Below are 25,751 nucleotides of genomic sequence, written 5' to 3' on the forward strand. Positions count from 1 at the left end.
TGTTAAAAAATTGTGTTTGCGGTGAAATCAACTGGAGTTGCACTAACTGGAGGCCTCCTGCGGTTAATGAGCATGCCGAGCATTGGAGGGTGCCAGGCAAGGTGTCAGGAGAGGAGAGCCAGTGGTGGGCCCTGAGTGCTACAATACTGACCGTCCAGACAAGATCTGCCCAGTGTGTAACAGTGGCATGGCTGCTCTGGGGATAACCAACTGCTTCTTGAATGGCTCTAAGGCCCACTTCCACAAGGGGTAACATGTGCCGGGTACTGCAAACCCAGTCAAAAGCTGATGGCCAGAGGGGGCCATATGGGGAGACTACAATGGATATTTGCTAAATAGACATGCTGTCAGACTACTTTCTAAATATTCATGCTTATATCTGTAGACTAGCATAAATGTTAGGCTTAATCAGAGAAGCTTCATTTGGTAGTGGGCAATGACCAGAAAGGACTTATAATCCATCAAAATGCTGAGAATAAGGGGTTCTGGGTGCTCAGCCTTAAAGTGGAACATCCATGTCACCTACTCTTGGGCCCAGGGGATATCATGGAAGAGGGAGTGGTGGACACACTATGAGACCTGGAGGATGGGGAAGAGCGCTATAATGTGTTGTGTTCTGGATATAACATGATCTTTGCATCATGAACACACAGAAGCTCTGACTGCTTGCACAGACATGAAAGCAGGAGCAGCTCTCTGAGAAGGAGGAGGCTAGCAGGAATGGGGGTGAGTAACAGAGTGATGGGGGTAATTATAATACACAGTAGATAAGCCAGAAACTGCCCAAAATGGAAAACCTATAAAAAATTGTCTGTACAGACTCTTTCTCCTGCCTCCCCACATTTACCTCTCTGTTGTTTGAGATAGGATCTTGCTATTATATAGTTTAGGCTTGTCTCTAAGACTATCCTCCTGCCTCAGCTTCTGAGAGCAGAGATTACACTCCTGCACCACTATACCCAGCTAATACAGACTTCCCTTTTGCTGTTACTCCCTAAATAATTACTGTAACAGCAGTTCTGTAACATTTATGTTTTAGAAAAGATGTTAAGTATCCACAAGATGATTAGGAATACAGGAGAAAAATCATGCAGCTTCTGCGCAAATGCTACACCATTTTATATAGGGGACTTGAAGAGCCATGGATTTTGATGTTCAGTGGGATCCTAAAACCTACTGGGCATTGAAAGATGACTATCCTAGTTTTCACCACCATTGGGCAGCAGCACTGCTATACAAAGAGTGTCAAGTAAAAGAAGTGCTGTAAACGCCTATCTTTTACCTTGTGCCCTTGGCCTGAAAGATTGGCAAGAATCCAAACAATACGGGTTTGTTTCAAATATGAACACATATGGGGGAAATACTTGATATATTCTAAGGGGGCTTCTAGGGAAATGTATTTTCATTTTGTTTTGTTCCACAGATTTCAAACAAGTCAGGTGCTATTCAAGTATTTGTGAATATTCGTAAGGCTTCTTTCAATGCCCTAGTCCCATCTACACTTAAAGGTATAAATAAACCCCACTGTTACCTAAAGCTGGTCACTCTTCTCCTTATTTCTGCCTGCCTGCACCATTCTGACAGGATGTTGCCAGTTTTTAGGCACACGAGTGAATTCAGATGAGGTTATTTGACAACCAGTGTCAGACCAGGGTGACAGGGTGGGGTTCAGCACTTTATTTCCTCCAACTAGGCTCTACTTCCTAAAGGTACCACAGGTCTCAAGAGAGCACCACAGGCTAGGGGCTAAGCATTCCAAACCCAAGCCTGGAGGAATACTTCAGATTCAAATGCCACGAACTCTCCTGGAGGAGGCTGTTAGTGTGGTATCCCATTCAAGTAAAGGCTGTGTTTCTGTTCTGTTAGAATTTATGCATGAGGACACCAACCCACCCACAAAATCTTCAACCCAAAATTTGTCCTGCCGACAAGATGTGCAGGGACAACGATGGAGCAGAGATTAAGGGACTGGCCAACCAATTACTGGCCCTACTTGAGACCCATCCCATGGGAGAGAACCAATTCCTGACACTATTAATCTTATTCTGCTATATGCTTGTAGACAGGAGCCTAGCATAACTGCCCTGAGAGGCTTCACCCAGCAGCTGATGGAAACGGATGCAGAGACCCACAGACAAACATGAGACAGAGCTTGGGGAGTCCTATGGAAGAGTTGGGGGAACAACGGAGGGAGCCAGAGGGGTCAAGGGCTCCACAAGAAGACGTACAGAGTCAACCATGAGGCCCAGAGACTGAATGAAGACCAACCAAAGAGCATGCATGGACTGGTCCTAGGCCCCCTGCACAGATGTAGGAGACACGCAGCTTAATCTTCATGTGGATCCCCCAACAACTGGAGCAGGGGACCTCTCTGACTCTGTTGCCTCCCTTTGGATCCCATTCCCCTAACTGGGCTGCCTTGTCTGGCCTTAGCAGGAGAGGATGGGCCTAATTCTGCAGAGAGTTAATGTGCCAGGGCAGGTTGGTACCCACTGGAAACCTCCCCTTTCTCTGAGGAAAAGGAGAGGGGAGAATAAGAGGGAGAGGTGTGTGTGTGGAGGGGGGCGGGGAGAACTGGGAGAAGAGGATGTAAAGTGAATAAATAAATACATTTTAAAAATAAAAAATGAATTTAGAAAGAAATAAAAAATTTAGTCTCTCTCTCTCTCTCTCTCTCTCTCTCTCTCTCTCTCTCTCTCTCTCTCCCTCCCTCCCTCCCTCCCTCCCTCCCTCCCCCCCTCTCTATCTCTCTCTCCTCCCATTAAGGGCACAAAACTATAACTTCATTCCATATATCCACACTTTCTGATAGGACCAAACATTTGTAAATACAGCCTGTAGGACAGAGACTTTATTATCTGAATAGCAGAGAAACATGCTGTCTACTCTCTAAGGCTTTTAAAGCGATACCCTAGGTGTCTCCAACCCTGTACCCCAAATCTTCTGACTATGCCCTCTCCTGAGAGGGGAGGACGTTGTCAGGGTGGAGGGCCACTGCAAGTGAATTGCTGCTTCCAATAATGTGTTATGCTTACGAACTAGTAGGTTAACCAAAATGAAAACAAAATAAAAGTTGACAACTTGTGTTGCCTAGGGCAACAGATCACATTTGGCCCGATGTGGGTTTTAGGATAACATGTTATTTTTTTTTTTTGTCCCTGTCACTTTTAGGCAGAATACATAAACTATAAGGTGTAGGGGAGAGAGATGGAGAGGAATAAATTTCAGGCTGTCTTTGTTACTGCAGTCCTAAAAAAGCACTTGGGATTTAAAGCCAGGTGTGGTGGTGCACACACTTAATCCCAGCCCTCGGAAGGCAGAAGCTTGAGTTTAACACCAGCCTGCTCTACAGAATGAGTTCCAGGACATCCAGGGCTACACAGAGAAAGCCTGTCTTAAACTACATAAACCAAAGAAAACAGTGAACAACATCACTACTTGGAACTTATATAGGAATTCAAGTCAGGTGCTAAGAATAAAAATCATAGCAAGAACTCTTCTTCCCTTGCCGTTAGCTGACTTCAGAATTCACCTAACACCCCCCACATCTGCATTTATCTCAAGCTGCCTTGTCCAGTTCCACAAACACCAGCCCCATGCAGCCATTTGGAGCTTGAGCTGTGCTAAACCGACATGTGCTGTCCACAAAACCCAATGGATCTGGGTTTGCAAAAAGAAATCACTCATTAATATTTTTACTCTCATTTTAAATTTACTATATTTTAAAATAATTAACATCCATTAGATGTTATTTTTGATTTTTTTTTACACCAAATACGTGGTTAGGATTAATGCCAAATTATGTTAATTTTTAAAATGTGGCTTCTTGGAAATTAAAAGTGCCGTGTGTGGTCGGTATTGGATTTTATGTCTTGTTCTGGTCTGGAGTGTTTAAGGATTACCTCAGCCTTTGACTCAAACATGGTTGGGCATAGGGACCACATCACATGAGTACAGTCTGAATATTACTCACGGCTGCTCTGTTTCCTTCCCACTGCATTTTATGCCCCAGTGCTGCCATGTGTTCCATGTGTCTGGTGTCTGAGGCAGCCTTCTTCCACTGAGCCACCGGGACATTTGAAGCACACCCAGGCCACCCACCACCCACACTGCCTCTTATATCTTTGTTGTTTTCACTGCATGAGTTTTGCACCTATCCCTCACTGTACATCACACGTTATCAAGTGTTTATTTGTAGGCCACATTTTCCCACTGGTCTGGGATCTTTTGGGCAAGAGGGACCATATCTTATTTTATATATCTTGTTGCACTGATAATTGATTGGTCCTCAATAGATTAAAATAAATACTTGAAACAAGAGAAAAACAATATCCCTGCCATATTCCACTGAGAAAAATTTCATTGAACTAAAACACGTTAGGTACCAGCCCCAGCTCCATAAACAAACTTTGAGAACATGGTCTCTTGGGATTTCCACCCTTCTGTCTATGCATGGCACTTCCTTTACTAACACAGCCCACACGACTTCACTTCTGCTGGTTGCTTACAAAAAGGGAAATATAAGTCACAACATTCGAAACATACTGAAAGTGCGTCTTGACTTGCTGACCGACCCCGATCATTTATGCAACTGAGTCAGAGGGAGAGCAATAAAAGAAGGGGTTGGGGAGGGCTGGAGAGATGGCTCAGAGGTTAAGAGCACTGGCTGTTCTTTCAAAGGTCCTGAGTTCAAGTCCCAGCAACCATATGGTGGCTCACAACCGTCTATAATGGAATCTGGTGCCCTCTTCTGGCCTGCAGGTGTCCGTGCAGGCAGAACACTACATATAACAAGTAAATAAAATCTTAGAAGAAGAAGAAGAAGAAGAAGAAGAAGAAGAAGAAGAAGAAGAAGAAGAAGAAGAAGAAGAAGAAGAAGAAGAAGAAGAAGGAGAAGAAGAAGAAGAAGAAGAAGAAGAAGAAGAAGAAGAAGAAGAAGAAGAAGGAGAAGAAGAAGAAGAAGTTGGGTGATAGATCAGTGGTACAGTCTTTCCCCCAGAGGAAGCCACTATCCCCAAATGAAAACAATACTGCACTCCAAGCTTAGCTGGTTCCTTGACTTAACTGCCAGTTGTGAATGTTAACGGCAGAGATAAGGCACCTGTTAACTAGCACAAATACAGTAGCCCTAGATAAACTCGGTCAGAAAAGCAATTGTGAAATGTGACATGAAATAACTAGAAAAATATTTTGTGGGATCTCTTTTGTCCTGACACATCTGCACAACCTGTTCTTTTGAGGCGAATGTGTAAGGGTTAAAGATTCTTGCTGTGGAGGACTGTCTGTGTCAGTGGCTCTCCTCCTCCCTGATATTGTGACCTTTTAGTTTCTCTATTTTTGTTGCTACTTTGTAACTGTAGGTTTGCCACTGTTAGGAATAGAAACGTAAATGTGTTTAAAGATAGACAGCTGCCAAAGGGGTTGAGACCCACAGGTTGAGACCCAGTGGTCTGCGTCATTGTGGTCAAGGTTTTTGGCGGCATTCTGTCAGTTCTATCAGCTCACAATTACACACCTTGACACCTGTCATCAGCAAAGAGAAATATTAGTTTTAGCAGGCTCCACTAGCAACTATGTCCTAATTTTCAGCTTTTTCGGCATCTTACCATTGTCCCAGACACCTTCATTAGCTTCAAGGGGACCCTCCATTGGAAATCTAGCTGCATTGTGAGAAAGTATCTTTTTACTCCAAATCCGGCCTTAGATTTTGAAAACAGAAACTCTTTTGCCTCTGAGCACAAAAAGCTTTGTGTTAGAGAAAAGCCTTATCCTGCCTCCCTGGGGGTGGGGTGGGGTGGGGTGGGGTGGGGTGGGGGGGTTATATTTCTATGCTGTGGTTGTAGAAGCACTGCACTGTACTGTGCAGTGCCCTTATGTGTGAATACAGGGCTCCTCGGTGTTCATTTCTTCCTTTCACACTTGTTAAAGACAATTTGAGCTGTCTTGATTTTCCCAGGAGGGAACAGCACTGATTAGCTGACTGTGCTCTTAAATTAGCTAGATTAGGATAGCTTAAGTCTTTGGCATCCCCAAAGGTCTTGTCTTATATCCCATCTCTTAAATGGTGTAATCTTTGTTGCAAGCTGAAGCTCTTTATCATCTTTAATTTGTACAATGTGAATAATAACTCTATTTTCAGGCTTTCTTAGCCTTATATAGGACAAACAGGTCCATGACTGTTACCGCTGGATATTTCGCACTCATATACCAAATTGAACTTTGGTCATCTCTTCTCTAAGCCCCCCCCCCCCCCCCCCCCCCAGCTGATGGCAATCTCATGTACCAGTCATTTGGGCCAAAAACATCTTTGGCTCTTAGTTCTCTTACACCTCATATCTGCTGTCAGGAATGATAGGTAGGATCAGAGGTACTGACCATATCTCTCATCTCTGTATCAGGAGGAAGAGGTAAAGCATTGTGAGTATGCTTCCAAAGTTCTGTCCTCAGAAATGGCAGGTCACCCTTTGTCAGGAAGGAAAGGAACAAAGGGCATTAGGGGAGAGTCTGGGGCAAGTGAGTCACAGGTCTCCCCTATAGGAGTTCAAAGGGACTGGCTATTCATGAAAGTTGTTTGTTTTGTTTCTGTAAGGCTCTTGATTTGAGCAATACCAGGGGCAGGAGTTTGGACCAACCCCATTTTAATTCTAGATGGAGTTTTATGAAGTTTCTTTTATAGTGTGGTTTGTCTTTCAACCTTGACAGAAGTCTGGAGTAATAGAGGATGTAAAATTCCCAAGGACTTTTAGGTAATTTGAAACATTTTTGGGAAAGAGAGGATGTGAATTCTGGATTATTATCTGATTGTAGTGAAGATGACAAGCCTAATCAGGAAATAAATGCTGCAATTAATATATAGGTACTCTTTTATTGGTAGTAGGAAATGCCTTGATAGAATCAGAAAGGGCATCAATGATAAATAATATATATAGAAAACACTGTGACCTTTTATTGTAATTCCTCATGTTATGGTGACACCCAACCATAAGATTATTTTCATTGCTATTTCCTAGCTGTTATTTTGCTGCTGTTATATATATGTACACACACACACACACACACACACACACACACACATATCTATATGGCAAATTATACAAAATACCAACAATATTTTGCTACTGTTATATATTATATGTAAACATATATATGTACACACACACACACACACAGATGACAAGAGGCCTTGGATTTGGCAAAAGGAAAACTAAGAAAATTTGATATTGGGGTGTATTTTTTGGCAAATATCACAAGTGTCTGTTGAGTGTTTGAATGAGGTTTGAGGAGGGAGCAAGGGGAGGCTCTTCCAAAGAGCCCTTAGTAGCCTCATATAGGAGATGGGCAGTGAGGGAGAAGGTGGGGATCCAGATGTCAAACAAGCTGAAAAGACCTAACAAGGATCAGAGCAACCTCTCAGTGTCTGGTGTGAGAGAGCTCAAAGTGGGTGCTAGATATTTCTATGTCAGCCTCATTCTGCTATAGTCAGTCATGTGAGAGGAGGGCACTTTGGTTGAGAAAATGCATTCATAAGATTGGGCTGCAGCCAACCCAGGACACTATTAAGGATACTCTGCTATGCTTCTGACAGGAGCCTATCAGAGGTGTCCTCTGAGAGGCTCCACCCAGCAGTGGTTCAGATGCTGGGTTGTAAAGTGAATAAATAATTAGTTAAAAAAAAAAAAAAGATTAGGCTGCAGGAAAGCCTGTGGGGCATTTTCTCAATTAAAGATTGATGGGGGAAGGCCCAGTGCATTGTGGGTGGGGCCACTCTGGGCTGGCGGTCTGGGTTCTATTATAATAAAGCAGACTGAACAAACCAGGAGGAACAAGCCAGTAGGTTTGCTCTATGGCAGCAGTTTTCAACTTGTCACACACACACATGCATATGTATATACATATGCATATACATGCATATATAAATATATATAGATATAGTCATCTTTTGTATGCATGAATATTTCATAATAAAAAATGAAGGGAAAAATACCCAATCACAGCTAGTGTCACTTTTTATTTCTCTCCAGTCTAACAGGATGTAGTTACCTGGACATAAATCTTCCAGCCACTGTGTGGGAGCATAATTTCTCTGTGATTAAGCACTCATCTCCCTCCTAGTACACAGGCACATCTCTGATGAGTCTGTGATGTAAGACCGAATCAGAAAGACTTCCAGTAGAGTTAGAGAAAGGATTAGATTTACTACGTGGTTGATTTAATGAAGCTGGAAGGCCACCTGGAAGAATTTGGATATAATAAAGATAAGAATAGAAACAGGATTGGGCCAAAGAAGATTACTTTTCAAAAGACAAAGGAAATAACTTGAGAGTTGAGGACAGACAATCTCTCTCTTGTCTTCCATCTATAACACGGCAAGTTTGTTGTTTGTTTTGCGTGGCTCTCTTCCGTTTATCCTCTTTTCCTCACTCTGGTCTACTTTAGGGAGCTGCTATGTGGTTACACAGAACATGATTTTAGTCACAGGTAGAGAGTTATCACATCTGGTTTTCTCTCCTCTTCTGGGCTACAAGGCCACTGAGGATTGGCCCCATCTTTCTCCTCATCTTTCTGTTTGATGCAGGGTGCCAGTAGCAACCTTCCCCGGGTCAGTACCATCTCTGCATGTTACTCTCTCCATACAGTTCTTAACATCGCTGTGCTTTCAGTGACAAAGAGGAGTTACAGCAGTACAAGCCTGGATGTGACATGTGACGATTAACAAGTCACGTGGTAATTAAGCCATGTTAGTGTCGGGCTAAGCATCCTAACTCTGAAAACCCCCAAAGCCAGACCTTCCAAAATCTGAAACATTTTGGAGCACCAGCATGAAGTCACAAACAGAAAATTCCATACCTGACCACACATGTGAGTCAAAATATATAGGCATAGGACATAGAGCTTATTTAGCCTTCCCAAGAGGGAAAAATATTCCTTATCCCACTTAGGTGAAATCCATAAGCTTTTTTTTTTAATGTACGAAATTATTTACAACATTGCATAAAGTATCACCCTACTATGCGTATGAATTTCATGCTCATAACTGAGTTTCATGATAGCTCTTGCATATGCAAACATTCTATTTCCCCCCCCCCTCCCCACACGCCCTGCCAAGAATCCAAAATATGAAACTTCTGACCTCAAGAACTTGGATAAGGGGTTTAGGCTGCTACTTGCTAAAGAAACAATAAATGTTATGTACTGCTGTGTCGTTGGGATCCCAAGGGAACCCAAGTTGGAAGAGAAGAAAGGAAATAGGTTTTATAGTGTGGCTCCTAGTGACCAGGTTTATAGTCAATGCAGGAAATGTCGCCCTGAACTGAAGCTACAGAGTCTGTCCTTAGAAGTGTGATGACCTGGGGTGGTATTTTACCTCCCCTCCTGACTCAGAAATGGAACCAATGAGCAAACTGGGCCTTGGGGCTTGAGACATTTTGCTCGTACTCGTAAGAAGTGGAACTGATTTAGCCACCAAGCTTTGAACCTCAACTGTGGTGACACAATTTGGCTGGGCAGTAGGGACTCAGTTTTGATGGTGCTGGCTTCTAATCCCTAGCTGTCCCCAGGCCCTGTCCTGCCCTGCCACCATGAAGGGAAACACAGGTCCTGAACTGGCACAGGTGACAACATGTCTTAGTGCTGCTCTTCTCTCTTCCTTGGAGAAATGTACTATTTTTCCAGATATATGAAGTTGCCTCTGAAGACTATTTCTCCAAACTATAAGCATAGACATATCACTGTTCAGCCAGTGTCCCACCCAAATACCCTTAAATCTTAGAATGTATATTTACTTTATATCTGAATTCATTTGGGATGAGAGAATTGATACAAAACAGATAATTTTTCATCTGAAAGTACCAATCATGTTTATAAAAAAAATGTTTAGTCTTGAGGCTCCTGTGACACCTCATGTGACATATCACAGTACAAACAGACCTACTACACAAAATTTATTCAACATCTCCAAGGAGGAGAAAAGGCACACAAGCATTGAGCTGCAATATAATATTTTTCTCACATATATAATTATCTAGAACATTGCATAAAATTACCTTCCAATTATATGTATAATGTCCATATTCATGCTATTCATTTTAGATTATTCTATTTTGAAAATTCCTAAGATCACTTATGAGGTTCAACAATATTGTAAATGCTATAGTTTGGCAGACATTAGAGCACAAACTAAATTTGTTCTAAAAAACTGTATGTTTACTAAGAGGCTTACTTATATAAAAATAGATAAAATGAAGTTAAAAAGGACTAGAAATAAATAGAAATAAATGAAAACAATGCTCTTAGAGAAATCAAAGTAATGTAACACAAACATTCATGGCAACGAACTTTGCACATTGCTCACTATGTAATATAGAAATATCTAGAACTTTTTATCCATCTGTGACATAAAGCAAAGCTATAGTGGAGACCTGTTGTACATTCTCATAATATAAAACTCCGAAGCAACGGTAGTGGGTGCTACAGAGACTAGTGAGTATCCTGTGAAATGAACTACACATTTCAAACTTACATTTCTCAAAAAGTAGTAACTCAGGACTTTTGAAATGCAATAGAATGGAATGTTGGCAACTCACATAGAGACCAGAAATTGCTTTGCTTTTTAGAGGAATTTCTCAGAAACAAAAGCCATCAGAAGTGTTTATGTTTCAGCTCTTACCACAGCCTGTTAACATACCCTCCTGCTCCCTCTGGTACTGAGTAGAGTCTGAAGCACGTGCTCTAGCTGAGCTCCACCCTGGCCCCTTCCCAGCACCCTTACGGGCTCCCTTCTCAGGTAGTGTAGAGCCTTTACTGCTTGAGTTCCAGTGCGGTTGAAACAATGTAATGAAGTCCCTTTCTGTCCAGCTAGTACCGGATAGATGTATAGCAACAACCAGAGTCTACCAAGTCCCAGAAAAGTCACAAATATTTGGAAGAAGGTAAAATTTTAGTACTAATAGTTTGAAGATGGGATTACATTTGTCCGACCTTGAGCTCATTGAGCGCACAAGAAACATCACCTGGAGGAGCATCCAGTACAGGACACTCTTTTCCTATCTCTCACTATCTAGCTAGTGCTAGTGCTAGTGCTAGTCAGCATTCCTCTCAAGGTTCTTCCGCTTGTGTTTTAGGGAGGCCCAGGAGGCAAATCTCCTGGTTTAGTCTGAAAGCCAGTGTCCCTTCAGAAGTTTTGGGTTGGAGTCCCAGATTTAAAAACAAAACCAGAACCAGAAACTAGCCGCAAACTGCACTCTCTTGCTTTGCTCTTAGATGGAGGATAAACCCACCGTACCGTTATCTGCTTTACTTTCCCCCTTTACTAGGCGTTTCTAATTACAAAAATACTCTTTGAACAGAGATGCTGAGAGGCCGTAGGAAAGCACATTTCACTTTTCAGCAGGGTAAGAAAGGCAAGAAACACATTCCATGAGGGGAAGAAGAGGGTTACACGTGGTAAGGTTTTAGCGGGGCGCCTGTACCAGGGGCCCTAGGGGATGCAAGAACATCCTTGTTCTTCACGATTTAAAATATTTTCTGCATCTTCACTCCAAACTAAATTAGGAATCCCGTATTTGGTATCCAAACTCATCATCACCTCATTTTACAAAGAAAAGAAGACTATTTGAGGGGGGAAAGACTATCTTCAAAAAGCAGAATCGCAGTTTCTTAAAGTTTTAATGAAGGGAACACTTGCAGCAATGTGTCCTCCCACTCTCTAAAGTCTCCTCAGACCAACACTTTAAAGACGATGTGCCCTAAAATGCACCCCCGGGGGATGGGGTGGGCGTCTTATCTCAGACCAGCTCAGCTCAGGGTGAGGTACCAGGCCTGAGACAGGTAGCGTTTTTTCTAAGCCTGAAAGCTGTTAATTCGGAAGAAACAGAAAGTGGGGAGGAGGGCGCGGGCCCCGGACTTCGCACAGGCCAAGTGTGCAAAAGGGTGCACAGGGGACCCAGAGCATCCAGGCTGTGTAAGGAGCCCGGGTTCCCGTAGCGGGAGTGGGAACCTGTGCCGCGCGGGTCGCCTCTCACAGGACACGAAGCGTGGCCACCCAAGTGTCCCTAGCTTCTGCGCGCGCGCAGGGCCGGGTGCTGCTTACCTCGACAGCTGACGGGTGCTGAGCCGAGATGCGGGGCTGCTGTGCGGAGAAGCGCGGGACTGCGGAGAGCGTAGAATTGTACCGGGCTGTGGCGAAGTGCACCGGAACGAGCAGCGATGCGCGGTTGGCGCCTCCGGGCTGGGCCGCCCTCGGGGCGAGGTCATGGGCTCCGAGAGGAAGTGCTGTGAGCCCTGCCCTCCCCGCGCAGACGCTCGGGTGTACACTGAGGTGCTAGCAGAGCGCTGGTGAAGAGTTGGCCAGGAAGCCCCGCCTAATTGGCTCCCCAAGTTTGGCAACTTTGGACTGCTTTTTCCAATCCCTGTCCCCCACCTTGAAGAAAACGCTTCCTGCCCTGAGGCTAGGGAAAGCCGCTTCTTCCCTCACCTGTGTGGGTCTTTGTGTTTTCTATAAGGACAGAGACTAAGGCCCAGGTGCTAGGTGGAAGGGTTAATGGCCTAAAAGTCTCACATTAGCTCAGACACTCCCTCCAGAAGAGTTCAAGGGCTGCAGGCAGTTAGGGGCTGGGATGCTTCCCACAAATTTGAGGGGAACGGACGTGCAAACGGAATCATCTACCCCCAGAGTTCCCTTTTCTGCCCTATGAAACACTCAAGCCCCGTTAGCTTCTGCGCAGCCTTCACTTCCTCCAAGACTTCATTGGTCTAATAAAAGGACACTCTGCTTCTGTCGAGGTCCGGCTCCCATTTCTTTTAATTCCACATCCCATGGATTAATCCTGATATAGTAACTTCCACAAAAGATAAAGAGGCCAGTTTATTTTGCAACAGCCCTCTATGTCTTTACTTCAGCCCTTGCTGCACTTCCTCTATCCTGCGATTGGGCAAGATTTCTTGGGCCAGCCCGGCAGGGGACGCTTCAGTGAGGGTGGATACAGAAGTGTCCTAGTAGGATGGCCAGGAGCTCTTTCTCCTCTCTCTCTCCCCCCTCTTCCCTTCCCTCCCTCCCTCCCCCTTCTCTGTCTCTGTGTGTCCCTCTCTGTGTCTCTCTTTTCTCTCCTCTCTTCTCTCTCTCTCCCCCTTCCTTCCCTCCTTCCCCCTTCGTCTCTGTCTCTGTCTCTCTCTTCTCTCTTTTCTCTCTCTCTTCTCTCTGTTCTCTTCTCTCTCTCTCTTTCTCTGTCTCTGTCTGTCTGTCTGTCTGTCTGTCTGTCTGTCTGTCTGTCTCTCTCTCTCTCATTTGGGTTGTATTGTAATCGCAATGGACAGCTAATAGAAGGGATATAGCCCTTAAGGTGCATAGTTTGCTTTATGCTAGACACCATTGTACAGGCTAGTGACCACTTGGAAAAATAGATGAACGGGAGGAAGAGGAGAGAGAACAGAGGGAGGGAAGGAGGAGGGAGAAAGAAGAATATGAATGAATTTAAATTAATTTTCCCCCTTACTGGTTTGTGGCAACAGTTCAGATGAAATGGTTGAAAATGGTGGTAGCTGAACCAATGTGCAGTTCAAGGCCTTAGTCTCAGCACTTGGGAGATTACTAGAGGAGGCTTCTAAGGTCAGAGTAGCCTGGAGTACTTAAGGAGTTTTATTTATTTATTTTTTGTTTTGTTTTTCTCAAAGAGAAAAATAAATATTAATATTAAAATAGTGGTAGCTTTGAACAGTATCTTAACAGTAGGAATTGTGGTTTGCTGATGGGCTCAGGTGGCAATGGGGAGGGGGGAAGCCAGAGGGATTAGAAAGAGTGTGACCTGAGTCATAAGCTGCTCAGGTACTAAGCCAGAGGCCAGTCTCCATAGGAAGATCAGCAGGAACCACTCAAGTCAAGTTAGTCAAGTTAAAGATTTGTCTTGAAATCCTAAGGATAATGAAAAGATGTTAAAGAAGACTTGGAGCTGCAGACTGGAGAAATTTTGATTGATAAAGAAAGCACCTTGGCGTTACCACGGGAACCACTAAGATGAAGAAAAAAAATGGGCAAGGGAAAAGTCCCAGGAAAGTTGCGAAAGAAATAATAGTTTTGTTTGTTTGGTAGCCTTGGAAATGCTAAGAAAGGACACATCAGGAAGATATTTGCAGGCTCCCGCTGGCAGGAGTCCTTGATAACTGGACATGAGCAGAGGGGGTAAGGCTGGATCCTGGGAAGATGCTCTGTTAGGAAGGCTGACAGGCACCAGGAGAGACAAATTTGGTAAGCCTTTGACACATCTGTGTGGAGATATGCCTATTCTGAAGAGAAAAAGCTAAGGACCCGCCGAATATGTATGAATCTCAATGATGCTGAAAGGTGTCTTACTATAAAGTAGAACTCACTGTGTGGTGTTCTTAAAGCTCAGCCTCATCCTGTGGGGAAATAGGAAGGGCTGTGGTGGGGGCTAAGGAGAAAAGAAGTGGGGAACTTGTGCTGTTGATGTGTGTATCAGAACTGAGCAAATCACACATTTGGAATATGTTCAGGTTCCTAGATGTCATCTTTACCTCAATACAGTTATGAAAATGCTCTTTCTTTTTGTTTCTGCCTCTTCTTCCTCCTCCTCCACTCTTCCTCTTCCTCTCCCTATTCCTCCTCATCTTTCCTTTTCTAACCTGGTGGTGCTATGGACTAAGCTCAGAGCCTCACACTGTGCACACACTACCTTTGAGCTACATACACTCTGGCTTCAAGAATTAGAATGTACCTAGAAACTCCTCCCTAGATTACTTTAGTCTAAGTTCCCACTGCCCTTTATTCATCCTCCTAGTCTCTCTCTCCTTTTGTTTTTCATTCTCTCTTTCTCACACTACTCTATCTTCTTTCCTTCCCATCTTAACTTAGATTGAAAAGGGAATCTGTTTAGAATGGAAAGTTCTGTATGAATGATTTCTGACCCAGGAAAACTTGTGATGGTATTTTCAAATTTGTCATCAATGATATAAGTGGGTCCTAGTGTAGTCACTAGACCAAGCAGTGCTAAGACTTCCAAAGCATTGCTGTCAACTAACTTGTAATCCCAGTATTTGGGGGACTGAGACAGAGGGTTCACGAGTTCAAGGCTATCTTGGATTACCTAGTGAAACCCTGCTACAAAACTAAACAAAACAATGAAAAAAGAAGACTCCATAAGAGCCAAATGAATAATTTCTAGTTTGATTGGCTTCATTCAGTTTTATAACCTATGGCTTCTGGTAAAAGGATAAAATAATTCATTACTGAACTTTTAATTTTTAATTAGAGCCAGATCAAAATATTTCTCTCCTTTCAAATTATAATTTGTTTTCCCCTATTACAAAAACAAGTGTCATTCTTTCTTGGCACTAAACTTATGTTAGTCAATGAAATGGTATTTGACAAAATCATTTTTACTAACAGTTTTCCATTATTTCAGCTTTCTTCTTATCTCAATTCTAAGGTACTTTTTGTTGTTTTAAAGGGAATCTTATTGATTCTTTCCCAGGCCCCATTTTCATGGTGATGTGATAGTCTCTTATTTGAATCTCTTAAGGTGACAACCCATCAATCTCTGTGGTCAGGGTTCCTAAGTCCCCTGCCCCTTCCCTAGTCTAGAGGCATCCCTAGTTTAAGGCTTTCAGCACTGTGCTTTTTTTGGGCACACAGGGGAAACATTTGGCTCCCTCCTCTAACATGCTTGGAGACTATGAGCAGCGTTTTCTACCCATTTGCTCAGCTTGCCAGGGAGGTGACATGGAGGACATTGCTCCCTCCAGAGAAGCCACATGGGAGTGGGCTTCTATCAGAAACAATCTCATCCCCATTGTCTTAGGCAACAAGAGAGAAAAAGTCAACACTTCTGTTTTCTGGGTTTTCTTTACTGTATGTGCTTACAGATAATTTCTATCTGATATTTCAGTCCTGACTTCTGAGGCTTACAAGAACAACACAAGCTTCTGACACTTGGGCCCCCAGATTTCCTGTGACAGCCTTACCCTGTAACCCCCAAAGCTCACACCAAGCTGTCTGCACTGAGCAGTGGTATAAATCAGGAAAGAGTCTCTAGACATGAGGAAGCAAATGTGGAGGGAGAAAGATTTCGGTTAATTCTGCCTGAGGAAGTGCATGTGGAGGGAGAAAGATTTCGGTTAATTCTGCTAACTACTAATTCAATGTCTCCCTCAGTGCCAGGTTCCCCAAAAGAAGTGCCTGTCAGCACCTCCATACTGTTGTCAACAGCTTAGTCTAACCATATGCATATATATTTTATTTTAGGCATATTTTTATTGTTTTTTGTTAATCAGTGTTTGCTGGGACAACATAGTTGAGGAAATCCATTTAAAGGAAGAAAGGTTTATTTTGACTCATGGTTTCAGAGATCCAAGGTCATGTTCACTTATATTTGTCAACTCTGGCTTGCAGTGAAGTAGTTAGTCACAGCAGAGTACAAGGGAAAGGTGCCCCCTGGTGTCTAAGAAAGAGGAGGGGCAAAGAAAAAGGGAAGAGAGGGCAGTGGGGGAGTAAAAACTGGAGATAAGTATTGAGAAGGGATGGGAGAAGGAGAAGAGGACAAGGTGTGTGTGTGTGTGTGTGTGTGTAGCAGGTGACAGTGGTGGTGGGGAGTCCAGTTCTTAAGTTCCTCTAGACCCACCTCTTAAATGCTCACAGTACCACAGACTGGGAAGCCAAACCTGTAACACATGGGCTGAGAGGAGGCATTTATCCAAATTGTAGTATATGGTAAAGGTAGATAGAGTCTCACTCATCTGGGCTATTTATAGATTTTATGTGCTATATAAAATATGATTTATCTATCATCCATCTATCTATCCATTTATCTATCTATCCATCTATCTATCATCTGTTTATCTATCATCTATCTATCAATCTATTTATCTATCATCTATTACCTATCTATCTACCTATTTATCCATCCATCTATCTATCCAGGGTGTCTGTGTGCATGTGTATGTGTGTATGTGTGTGTGTGTATCAGAGGACGACTTGTGGGAGTTGCTTTTCCCTTTCCACCATGTACATTCCAGTGATCAGACTCAAGTCAACAAACTTGGCCACAGGAACTTTTACCTGCTGAACCAGCTCACCAGCTCACAATGATATGTTTATATATGTATTGAATCATTTTGACTCCTATCTCCAAATTAAGTGCTTTTTCTTCTTATAGTAGTCGATATTAATGTTGGTGTGTAACAAAAATAAAGACACATCATCTTTAATACGTTCTCTTTGTCAAAGTTGTCTTCTCCAGTGCGTAAATGACAAGATAAATGTATGGGCTCTTGGATGGAAGCCATTTTTATTTGTTTTGTACTGCATGCATACATACATACATACATATGTATATATGTTTATGTATATATCTTAAATCTTTATTTTCTTAACTTTTAAAAACTTGTATTATAATTTATTCAGGTTACATCCTGATTATTATCCCCTTGCTTGTGTCTTCCCATTCCCACCCTCCCTCCCTCTTCCACCCTATTTCCCTCCTTCTAGAACTCTGACGGAAGAGGACCTCTTTCTCCACTATATAACCACAGCCTATCAGGTTGGAAGCCATTTTTAAATGTTCCATTGGAATAATTTATTTTGAAAACAAAAAAAAAGAAAGTCAGGAAAATCCATATTAGAACATTGCATTTCTACTTACATATGTGGCTACACAGTTTCTCTGAAGATTCACTAAAAAAATCTGTAAAAAAAAAAAAAAAAGAACTTAGTAATTGTCCACATTGTTGCTAATAGTGTCTCTCAAAACACTCAGTTAAGTCTTCTAGAAATATGTGTGACACTATTCCTGGGCAGAAGTAAACAAATATCCCTTCATCCCAGAGAGGAAACTGATGACCGACCAAAGTAAGAATACTTCCAAATTCTAAGTTGGTGAACCAGAAGGTTTGTTGGGATTATGTGGTGGAAATTAATATTAGATTCTAGACAGCTTCACATCCCCAGCTAGTTCCCAAATAATCGAAGCAGAGACCTTTTGACTTTATAAAAGCTTTAAGGCACCATAACTGGGCAGGTGTCAACCCTGTAAGCTATTCTGCTGTTTCCCAGCTACACCGCCCAAGTTGCTTGCCGTAATTGTTCCTTCCAGGGCTGCTTCTGTTCCATCAGGCCAGCCCTCAGTGCAATGTGCTCCAGCTTGATACTTCCCCATGCAGACTTCCTTCTTTTCCCGCTTCTTCTGCTTCTCTCTCCCCTCTTGGTCCTCATCTGCCCCCAAGCCTGGGAACCTAAGCTCCGCCTACTTCTCTTCTGCCCAGCTATAGGCTGTTGGCTACTTTATTAACCAACCAACTTTAAATTGAGGGATAAAGCTTATACAGCATCACACGGTGTCCTTAAGAATGTGCTCATCACATATACAGGGGGAAGAGGTCCCCCTCAGTCACAGTTATAGGGGAAGGGAGTAAGGGGAAAATGGGAGGGAGGGAGGTGTGGGAGGATACAAGGAATAGGATAACAATTTAGATGTAATATGAATAATTTAATAAAATATATTTAAAAAAAAGAATGTGTTCATCTAGCTAGCAACCAGATCTTGGGGGTCAGTATTTAGCATTAACACACATCTCACCAGACAAACCTACAACAGGGTTATTTATAGGAGTATAGCTGAGTGGCTACTTACAGCAGCATAAATGACTCAAAGACAGCTGCATCACCAAACACCATCCAGCACCGGTAACAGATAGTGAAGACTGCAAACCTGGAGCTCACTGCACAGCTTGCTGGCCATCCCAACAGGTTGGGGAAACATCTTTTCCAGGCAGCTCAGCTGGTCTCAGCTTCTTCCAGTACACGTGACTGGTCTGAGGCTCTTCTAGGCAGATGGGCTTGTTTTGAGAGTCTCGCTGCAGTCCTTACTACAACACGTTTCGAGAGGGAGGGGTTTAGTGACTCTTGTCAGTTTCCGGGATTTTTGAAGTCTTTGAGTGGTTTGCTCCCTGAGCTTGAGGTGCGGTCCTGTAGGATGGGATGCTCCACCCCCTTTTGCCATCGTGTGTATTAGAGAGCTTCCCTTCAGGGTGGGTGGTCTTGCCTTGGTGGGTATCGGTATATAACAAAGGAAGATGTGTTTATTCAGTAAGCAAAACCTTCTGTACTTTCTTTAGAATCCTGAGGCTTCCAGCCTTTCCCTCTAACCTGACAATCTCCTGATATTCTTTCTTAGTGGCAGGGTAGAGACTAGAAACAGAAGGTGACAGGAGTGTACAGAGTGGTTTCAGCTGTTCTTTCTGTGGTGGCACATCTGGGTCACTGTGGACACGCACTAAAGTCTACTAATGGCATAGGTTAGAGCAGCTCAGTTCACTTTGACCAACTCTAACAAAGAATCTTACAATTTAAAAACTGCTTGCAGGATTTTTTTTTTTTTTTATCCACTCTTTTAATGAAATGGAAAAAAAAAAAAAAAAGATTTCCTACCCATGGACACCTATTTCCCTATTTTTAAAAAACTTTTAGTAGATGAAAATATGTTTATGATATACATGGTACCAATTGCTAGTTGCAACATTACAAACTTGCCAAGTAAAGCTAGCAAGTTAAACATGTGCATGGACTCAAATATTTTGTGTGTGTGTGTGTGTTTGTGTGTGTGTGTGTGTATGGTGTTAGAAGACTTAAAATATCTCCTAGGAGATATTTCAAGTCTACAGTATATTATTACCAGTTACAGTCACCATGCTATGTAATAGATACCTTTAATTATTTTCCTTGTCCAGCTGACATTTTATATCCCTAGATGATCTCCTTTCATGTTCCTTACCCACTTTATAACTTCCACTCTTGTCTTTCCAGTGACACCTGGGCCAAATGAACATTGTTCTCTTTTTGCCAAGGGGCCACCATGGCTGTCACCCATTTTGTGCATGCGCTATTGTTTAGCGCATTTGTGTGCACTCTGAAATAATCTTCCTCATCGTGCCAGGAGGTGTTTGTGGTAGGCGTCTGTTTAATGGTTGTGTAGCCCATCTCTTAGTAGGCCCGTCTCAGCTGAGGCAGACTAAATTCTTTCCTAGTTTATAGCCAGTTAGAGCCATTAAATTTGTAGTCGATTTCTGTCTCGGGAAAAGTAAATAAAACTCAGTGTAGAGAAACGCAAAGCTCATGTAGACCAACATGAGGATGTTCCTGGATTTTGATGTGACAGGATTGACAGAGGCTTTCTGATAGTTGTGCCGTTCAGACACACACTAATTAAAATCTTAAAAAAAAAAAAAAAAAAACGGCCGGTCTAGACTAAGGATCAACATGTCAGGCTGACCTTGTTTTTGATAGCAAATGAATCATTGTCGATGTCTTTAGTCCACAGTTCAGAGCTAATAAACGACCCACTTCTCCTTCCTTCTTGGATTCTATGTTGGATAAAAGGTGGGAATAGGGAGCCAACGGTTGATGATAAACAACAGGATAGCTAGCAGCCGTGTGATTGGTGAGTCTCAAGTGTAGAATTCGGCTTCATCTGGGGGCAATACTAGCTTCCTGGTTCTTTTCACCTGGTGCCAAAGTGAGCCACCGGGTGTGGTTCTCAAAGCCGCACACTGCGGTCATCAGAGGAGCTTTTCAAGAACAGCAGATGCTCAGCTCCCCTTGCCCAGGTCAGCTCACCCACACTTGTAGGGGTGAAGGAGGACTCTGATATATATTTTTAAAGCTTTCCATATAGTTCTCAGGGATTACAGACCCTCTGAGGGTGGGAACTACTGGGCCTGATAATAACCAAAGCAGGAGAAGAGAGAGCAGATCACAGAGGACTTCAGGCTTAGTGTGGCTGAAAGTGAGAGAGGCAACAGGGTGAACTGTTCTGCTCACTGTTTTTTTTTTTTTTTTTTGTCAACTTCAGAAAAATACTCAGCTTTTATCTCATTAAAAAAAAAAAAAAAAGACATTTGCCTCATTTGTGTATACACAATGTATTTTGCTGTGCTACCTTTGTCTCTTGGGCTCTTTTTAAAAAAAAATAGATTTTAATGTTTTCTCCCTGTGGTTTGATATTTTATTGTATTTCATTATTTTGTTCTGTGTAATCTTGTGCTAAGCATAACTGATTTATTCTATAATTTCTATTCTAGAATTCCTATTTGATTACTAAAACTGTTTGGTTCTATGTAGTCTCTGTTTTCCATCAGATTTTCCGAACATATTAATCATAATTCTTTTTAATATCTGAGTCTTATATTCTCAATATTTATAATTTCCTCAGAGTCTGTTTATTATTGTTTATCATACCATATGAGGTTACTTATATATGTTTGGATGCCTGGTTTTGGGTTTCTGTTTGCTTGTTTGTCATTGCACCTGTTTGTGAGTCCAAGGTTGGCCTCTAACTCACAGGATTCTTCTGCCTCAGTCTCCCTAATTTTGGGATTTCAGAGTAGGCCATTTTTTTTTGTGATTTTAAAATAAACAAAGCCTGTGTCTTATCAGACTTACCATTCTCTGCAGAAAAGCCTAGAGGAAACACACACACACACACACACACACACACACACACACACACAAATTTTTATATCATGCTTATGACTTCTGACTTAGAGAATAAGCTCTTAAATTTGAATTGCTAAAGCTTTAAAAAATTCAATGGTTTTATATCCTCAAATGAGTAAAAGCTTTATATTGGTAGAATATTTGGGATGGTTAGCATATCTTTAAGGCTATAGTTTCTGAAATAGGAAGCTGTGCTATTGAAAATGGCCCTTTACTTTTCTAAAATTAAAAAAAAAAACCTACAAATGTCCAGTAAATATATATATTCAACATCCTAGGCCATCAGATAAATGTCAATAAAAATTACATTGCCTTTTTATCTTGGCCCAATCAGAATGACTGCCATCAAAAAGACAAATGACATGAAATGTTGGTGAAGATGTGGAGAAAGGGGTGCCCCTGTTCACTGTTGGTAGGAACAGAAACTGGTGAAGGCGATGTAGGCTGGCTGAAGGTTCCTCAAAAGCTAAGACTGCCATGTGGTCCAACTGCATCAGTACTTATAATATATGCAAAAGAAACTGAAGGAGAGAAACCTGTTCTTTAGGATCCCAAGTGTGGGATCGGAACGGTCTAGTGAGAGAACAGGTGATGTTAATTCACTAGAAGAGCAGCCACCTCGTGCTGGAGATTAATGCTACCAGATGAAAAAGATCCCGTGAACAGACTCTGAGAGGAGATATATAAATGAGCCCAGAACTGGCAGTGGTGCGGATTGAAGACTTGGGATAGATTTGGCTGTTCATCGCTGCCCTTCAAGACGCTCCTAGAGAAAACTGCTTGAGGGAAGGCTTCAGAGCTCCGGCTCCTGCTGAGGCTCTGGTGTCTGATTACCCCAGGTTCCAGTGGAAGAAATCCTGCGGGTCCGACCTGCGGCCCTGGAGAATCGTTCCTCTGGACTGATATCCTTAAGGTTTTGTTGTTGTGTCAATTAATCCTCATTTCCTACTGTTTTGGTTAATCGGGTTATAATTGACGTAGGCTCGGTCAATAAGTTGTTAATAAAATATTTTGGTTAAGAAAATTGTGTCTACAAGAAACCCTGGCAACCATTTCTTGTTCCTTACTGCCTTCCATTTACTTTTAGTATTTTGGGGGAAGTTATGCCATCTACCTGACAATTCTGAGGGAAATCAAAGGCATGTTAGTATCATTCCAAAGGTAAGCTGTGTACATAAGGAGGACCTTCGCCTTGTACAGTTAAAAATAAGTAACTGATGCTAGGAAAAGGTGAATAACAGTTAACTTGAAAGCAATGAAAACTAAGCTGTGTTGTCTAGCTGTCTGGAGGATTTCGTTAATTAATGCAGGTGACTGACCCACCTCTAAGGAAGTCGGTGAAGATGAACTGATTTCTCGGAATAAGCAGGAACTCCACCTTGGTAGATGGTAGAAACATGTCAGCATAGTACGGGGCTCCACTGGCTTCTCTGTGGGCCAGAGTCCATTTCTCAGTGGCAGACAGGTGGCATGACAAGGGACAGTCCCCAAGTGCTTCCTGCTGTAGGATGAGCTCATTGACCTGATGGCTGAGCCTCTGCTGCCTCTGTTACTTCAAGGCCAAGAGCCAGACCTCTGCCTTTCATCATTTTTCTCTTGCAGTACCAGCTGGGAGGCAAGGAGACGATTCAAGGTAGAACACTGCAAACATGCGAGACATGTGTGTTTGCATGAGGAGTGAGAAAGCCGATAAAGTTTTTGACCAGTGTCTTCAGGTCTGAATTGATGCATGTGTGTGTGTGTGTGTCTGAAGAAGAAGAAGAGGAGGAGGAGGAGGAGGAAGAGGAGGAGGAGGAGGAAGAGGAGGAGGAGGAGGAGGAGGAGGAGGAATAGGAGGAGGAGGAGGAAGAAGAAAGAGAGAGAGAGAATAGTATATTCACTTCCCTCCTTCGCTGCTAACTTCCCCAGTGCCCCCTCTTCCTGGTCTCCTTCCTCCCCTGAGATGGTCTCTTGCTGCTTTCATGTCATATGGACCCTACCACCTTCCCCTTTATGCCTTCCTCTCTGAAGAGATCTTCCTCCCCTTCCATTTTCTCTACTTTTATCTCTCTCTCAATTTTTATCTCTCTCTCATACACATGTACACACACACACCTTTGCCTTTTAAAGTCTGGCTTATTTTGCTTAACATAGTGGTTTTCAATTACGTTTGTTTAAAATTTTGTTTTTCTTTACAGCTGAATAAAATTTCATTTTGTATTTATAACACATACTTCATCCATTGATCAGCAAATGGACATCTAGGCTTGTTCTGTTCCTTAGTTACTGTGAATAGGTGTGGCCATAGACACACGTGTTCAAGTGTCTCTGTGGTATACTGATTTGTAGCTCTTTGGGAATATACTCAAGAGTGGGACAGCTGGGTTCTATGATAATTATGGCTTCAGGTTCTTGTCTTTAAACTCCATCCTCATCTCCATAGGATCTGTGTTTCCTAACAGTGTAAAAGATTCCTTTCCCCACATTTGCTGTCTGTTTTTTCTTGGTGATTATTATGACTGGAGTGAGCTAGAATCTCAAAGTAGTTCTATTTTACATGTAGACATCTCTTTCTTTCTTCCTTCCTTCCTGCCTTCCTGCCTTTCACCAGACAGAAGCTTTTAATTTTTTCATTGCTTATAAAGACTATTCTTGATTTAAATGAGAACCTTTCCTTTCTGGGCCAAACTTTATAACACATAAACAGCTACTGAGCGTTTAAGGCTTGGAACTATTTTTTTTTAATGAAAAACATTTTTATGTACTTGAGAATTTATATATTAGTACAGTAGTCACCCTCTCCCTCCCCCTCCAACTCATCCCATGTCCCCTACTCTTAAGTTCATGACCTCGTCTTCTTCAGTTATTATGTATGTAATATATAACTTGTTGAGTTTGTTTAGTGTTGCTTGTATGTACAAATGTTTAGTGATGGCCACTGGAGTTGGGCAACCTATCAGAGCACTCATCCCCAGAGAAGACTCTTACTCCCTCAGCTGTCATTAATTGCCCAAAGCTTTTCATATAGGTGTGGGGCCATGTGAGATTTCCTCCATCTGTGTTGGTGTGTCCTGTGGTGTTGGTGTGTCCTGTGGTGTTGGCATTGTGATGATCTTGTTCAGGTAAATGTACCTTCTTCATGAGTGCAGCTGCCCTTCATATATGTAAGACTATCCCTCAGCAGGTACCTTGGCCCTCTGCTTTTACAATCTTTCCACACCTTATGTGATGTAACCCAAGCCTTAGCTATAGGGGTGATATTGATGAATTATTTGGGATTGAACACTTCTCAGTCTACTGTTCTTTGCATTTTGACCACTTTAGGATTTCTGTAGTAGTCTCCGTCTATTGCAGGAAAAATAAAAGCAAAACATTTTTGTTTTATTGTTTTGATGAGGGGTGAAAACTACATTTTTGTTTGTTTAGTTTTGTCAAGACAGGGTCTCTCTATGTGTCCTTGGCTGTTCTGAAATGTACTTTGTAGACCAGAAAGTCCTTGAACTCAGAGATCCACCCATCTCTGCCTCCCAAGTTCTGGGATTAAAGGTGTGTCCCACCATTGCCCAACATTGGAGTGCTACATTTATCTATGGATATAAGGGTATGTTTTTAGAATGGAGTTAGAAATTATATTGGTTTAGGAAAGTGGGAGCAGTAGGTTTTAATGGAAAACCTCTCTTCTAGTTGTTGGTCAAGGGACTGCAAATCACTCCCCTAACAGTAAAAGCTGTTGTTGATCTCCTTGTTTCCTTGCAGGACCAGAGGGAAGACCCTTTTGTTGAAGACACCACACTCTTCAGACATAGGATGTAGAACAATTGATGTGGCACTGATTGTTGAAAGCATTTTCAAATATTTATTGGCTATTTGCATTTTTAAAAATTCCGTCTAGTCAGTTCATCTTGCCATGGACTGATCGGATGATTTGCCTCTTGGTGTTTAATTTTTACAATCCTATATGTAGTCTAGATTTTATTCCCATATTTGATATGCAAGTAGGGTATTTAGCAAATATACCCCCTACTGACCTCCATTCAGGCTGTCTTCACTCTAGTGGAGAAGCTTTGTAAATGCACACGTTTCCATTTGTCAATTCGTGGACTATCATTTCCTGTGCTATTGGAGCCCTTTCATAAGTCCTCGCCTGTGCTGATAATTTTGATGCGTTTCTTCTATAAGTTTTACAGTCTTACATGTAAGGTTGTAAAGAAGAGGCTGTTTTTCTTTTTCCTGGTGTACATTTTTCATGCTGTTGTCAAAGACGAGGAGGAGGTGG

At 42.4% G+C, this 25,751-nt stretch overlaps 1 protein-coding gene across 1 annotated transcript in view; it reads right to left on the reverse strand.

The window, feature by feature from the left end:
- Nucleotides 1-12,158, reverse strand: part of Apbb1ip (amyloid beta precursor protein binding family B member 1 interacting protein) — a 101,052-nt gene extending 88,894 nt beyond the window's left edge. Inside the window, exon 1 of the mRNA XM_051151236.1 lies at nucleotides 12,089-12,158. The gene's annotated coding sequence lies outside the window, so the exon portion shown is untranslated. The remainder of the gene's footprint in view (nucleotides 1-12,088) is intronic.
- Between the last annotated feature and the right edge of the window lie 13,593 nt (nucleotides 12,159-25,751).

This window comes from Acomys russatus, chromosome 9 (assembly GCF_903995435.1).
Source record: "Acomys russatus chromosome 9, mAcoRus1.1, whole genome shotgun sequence".
NCBI classification, from domain to species: Eukaryota; Metazoa; Chordata; class Mammalia; order Rodentia; family Muridae; genus Acomys; species Acomys russatus.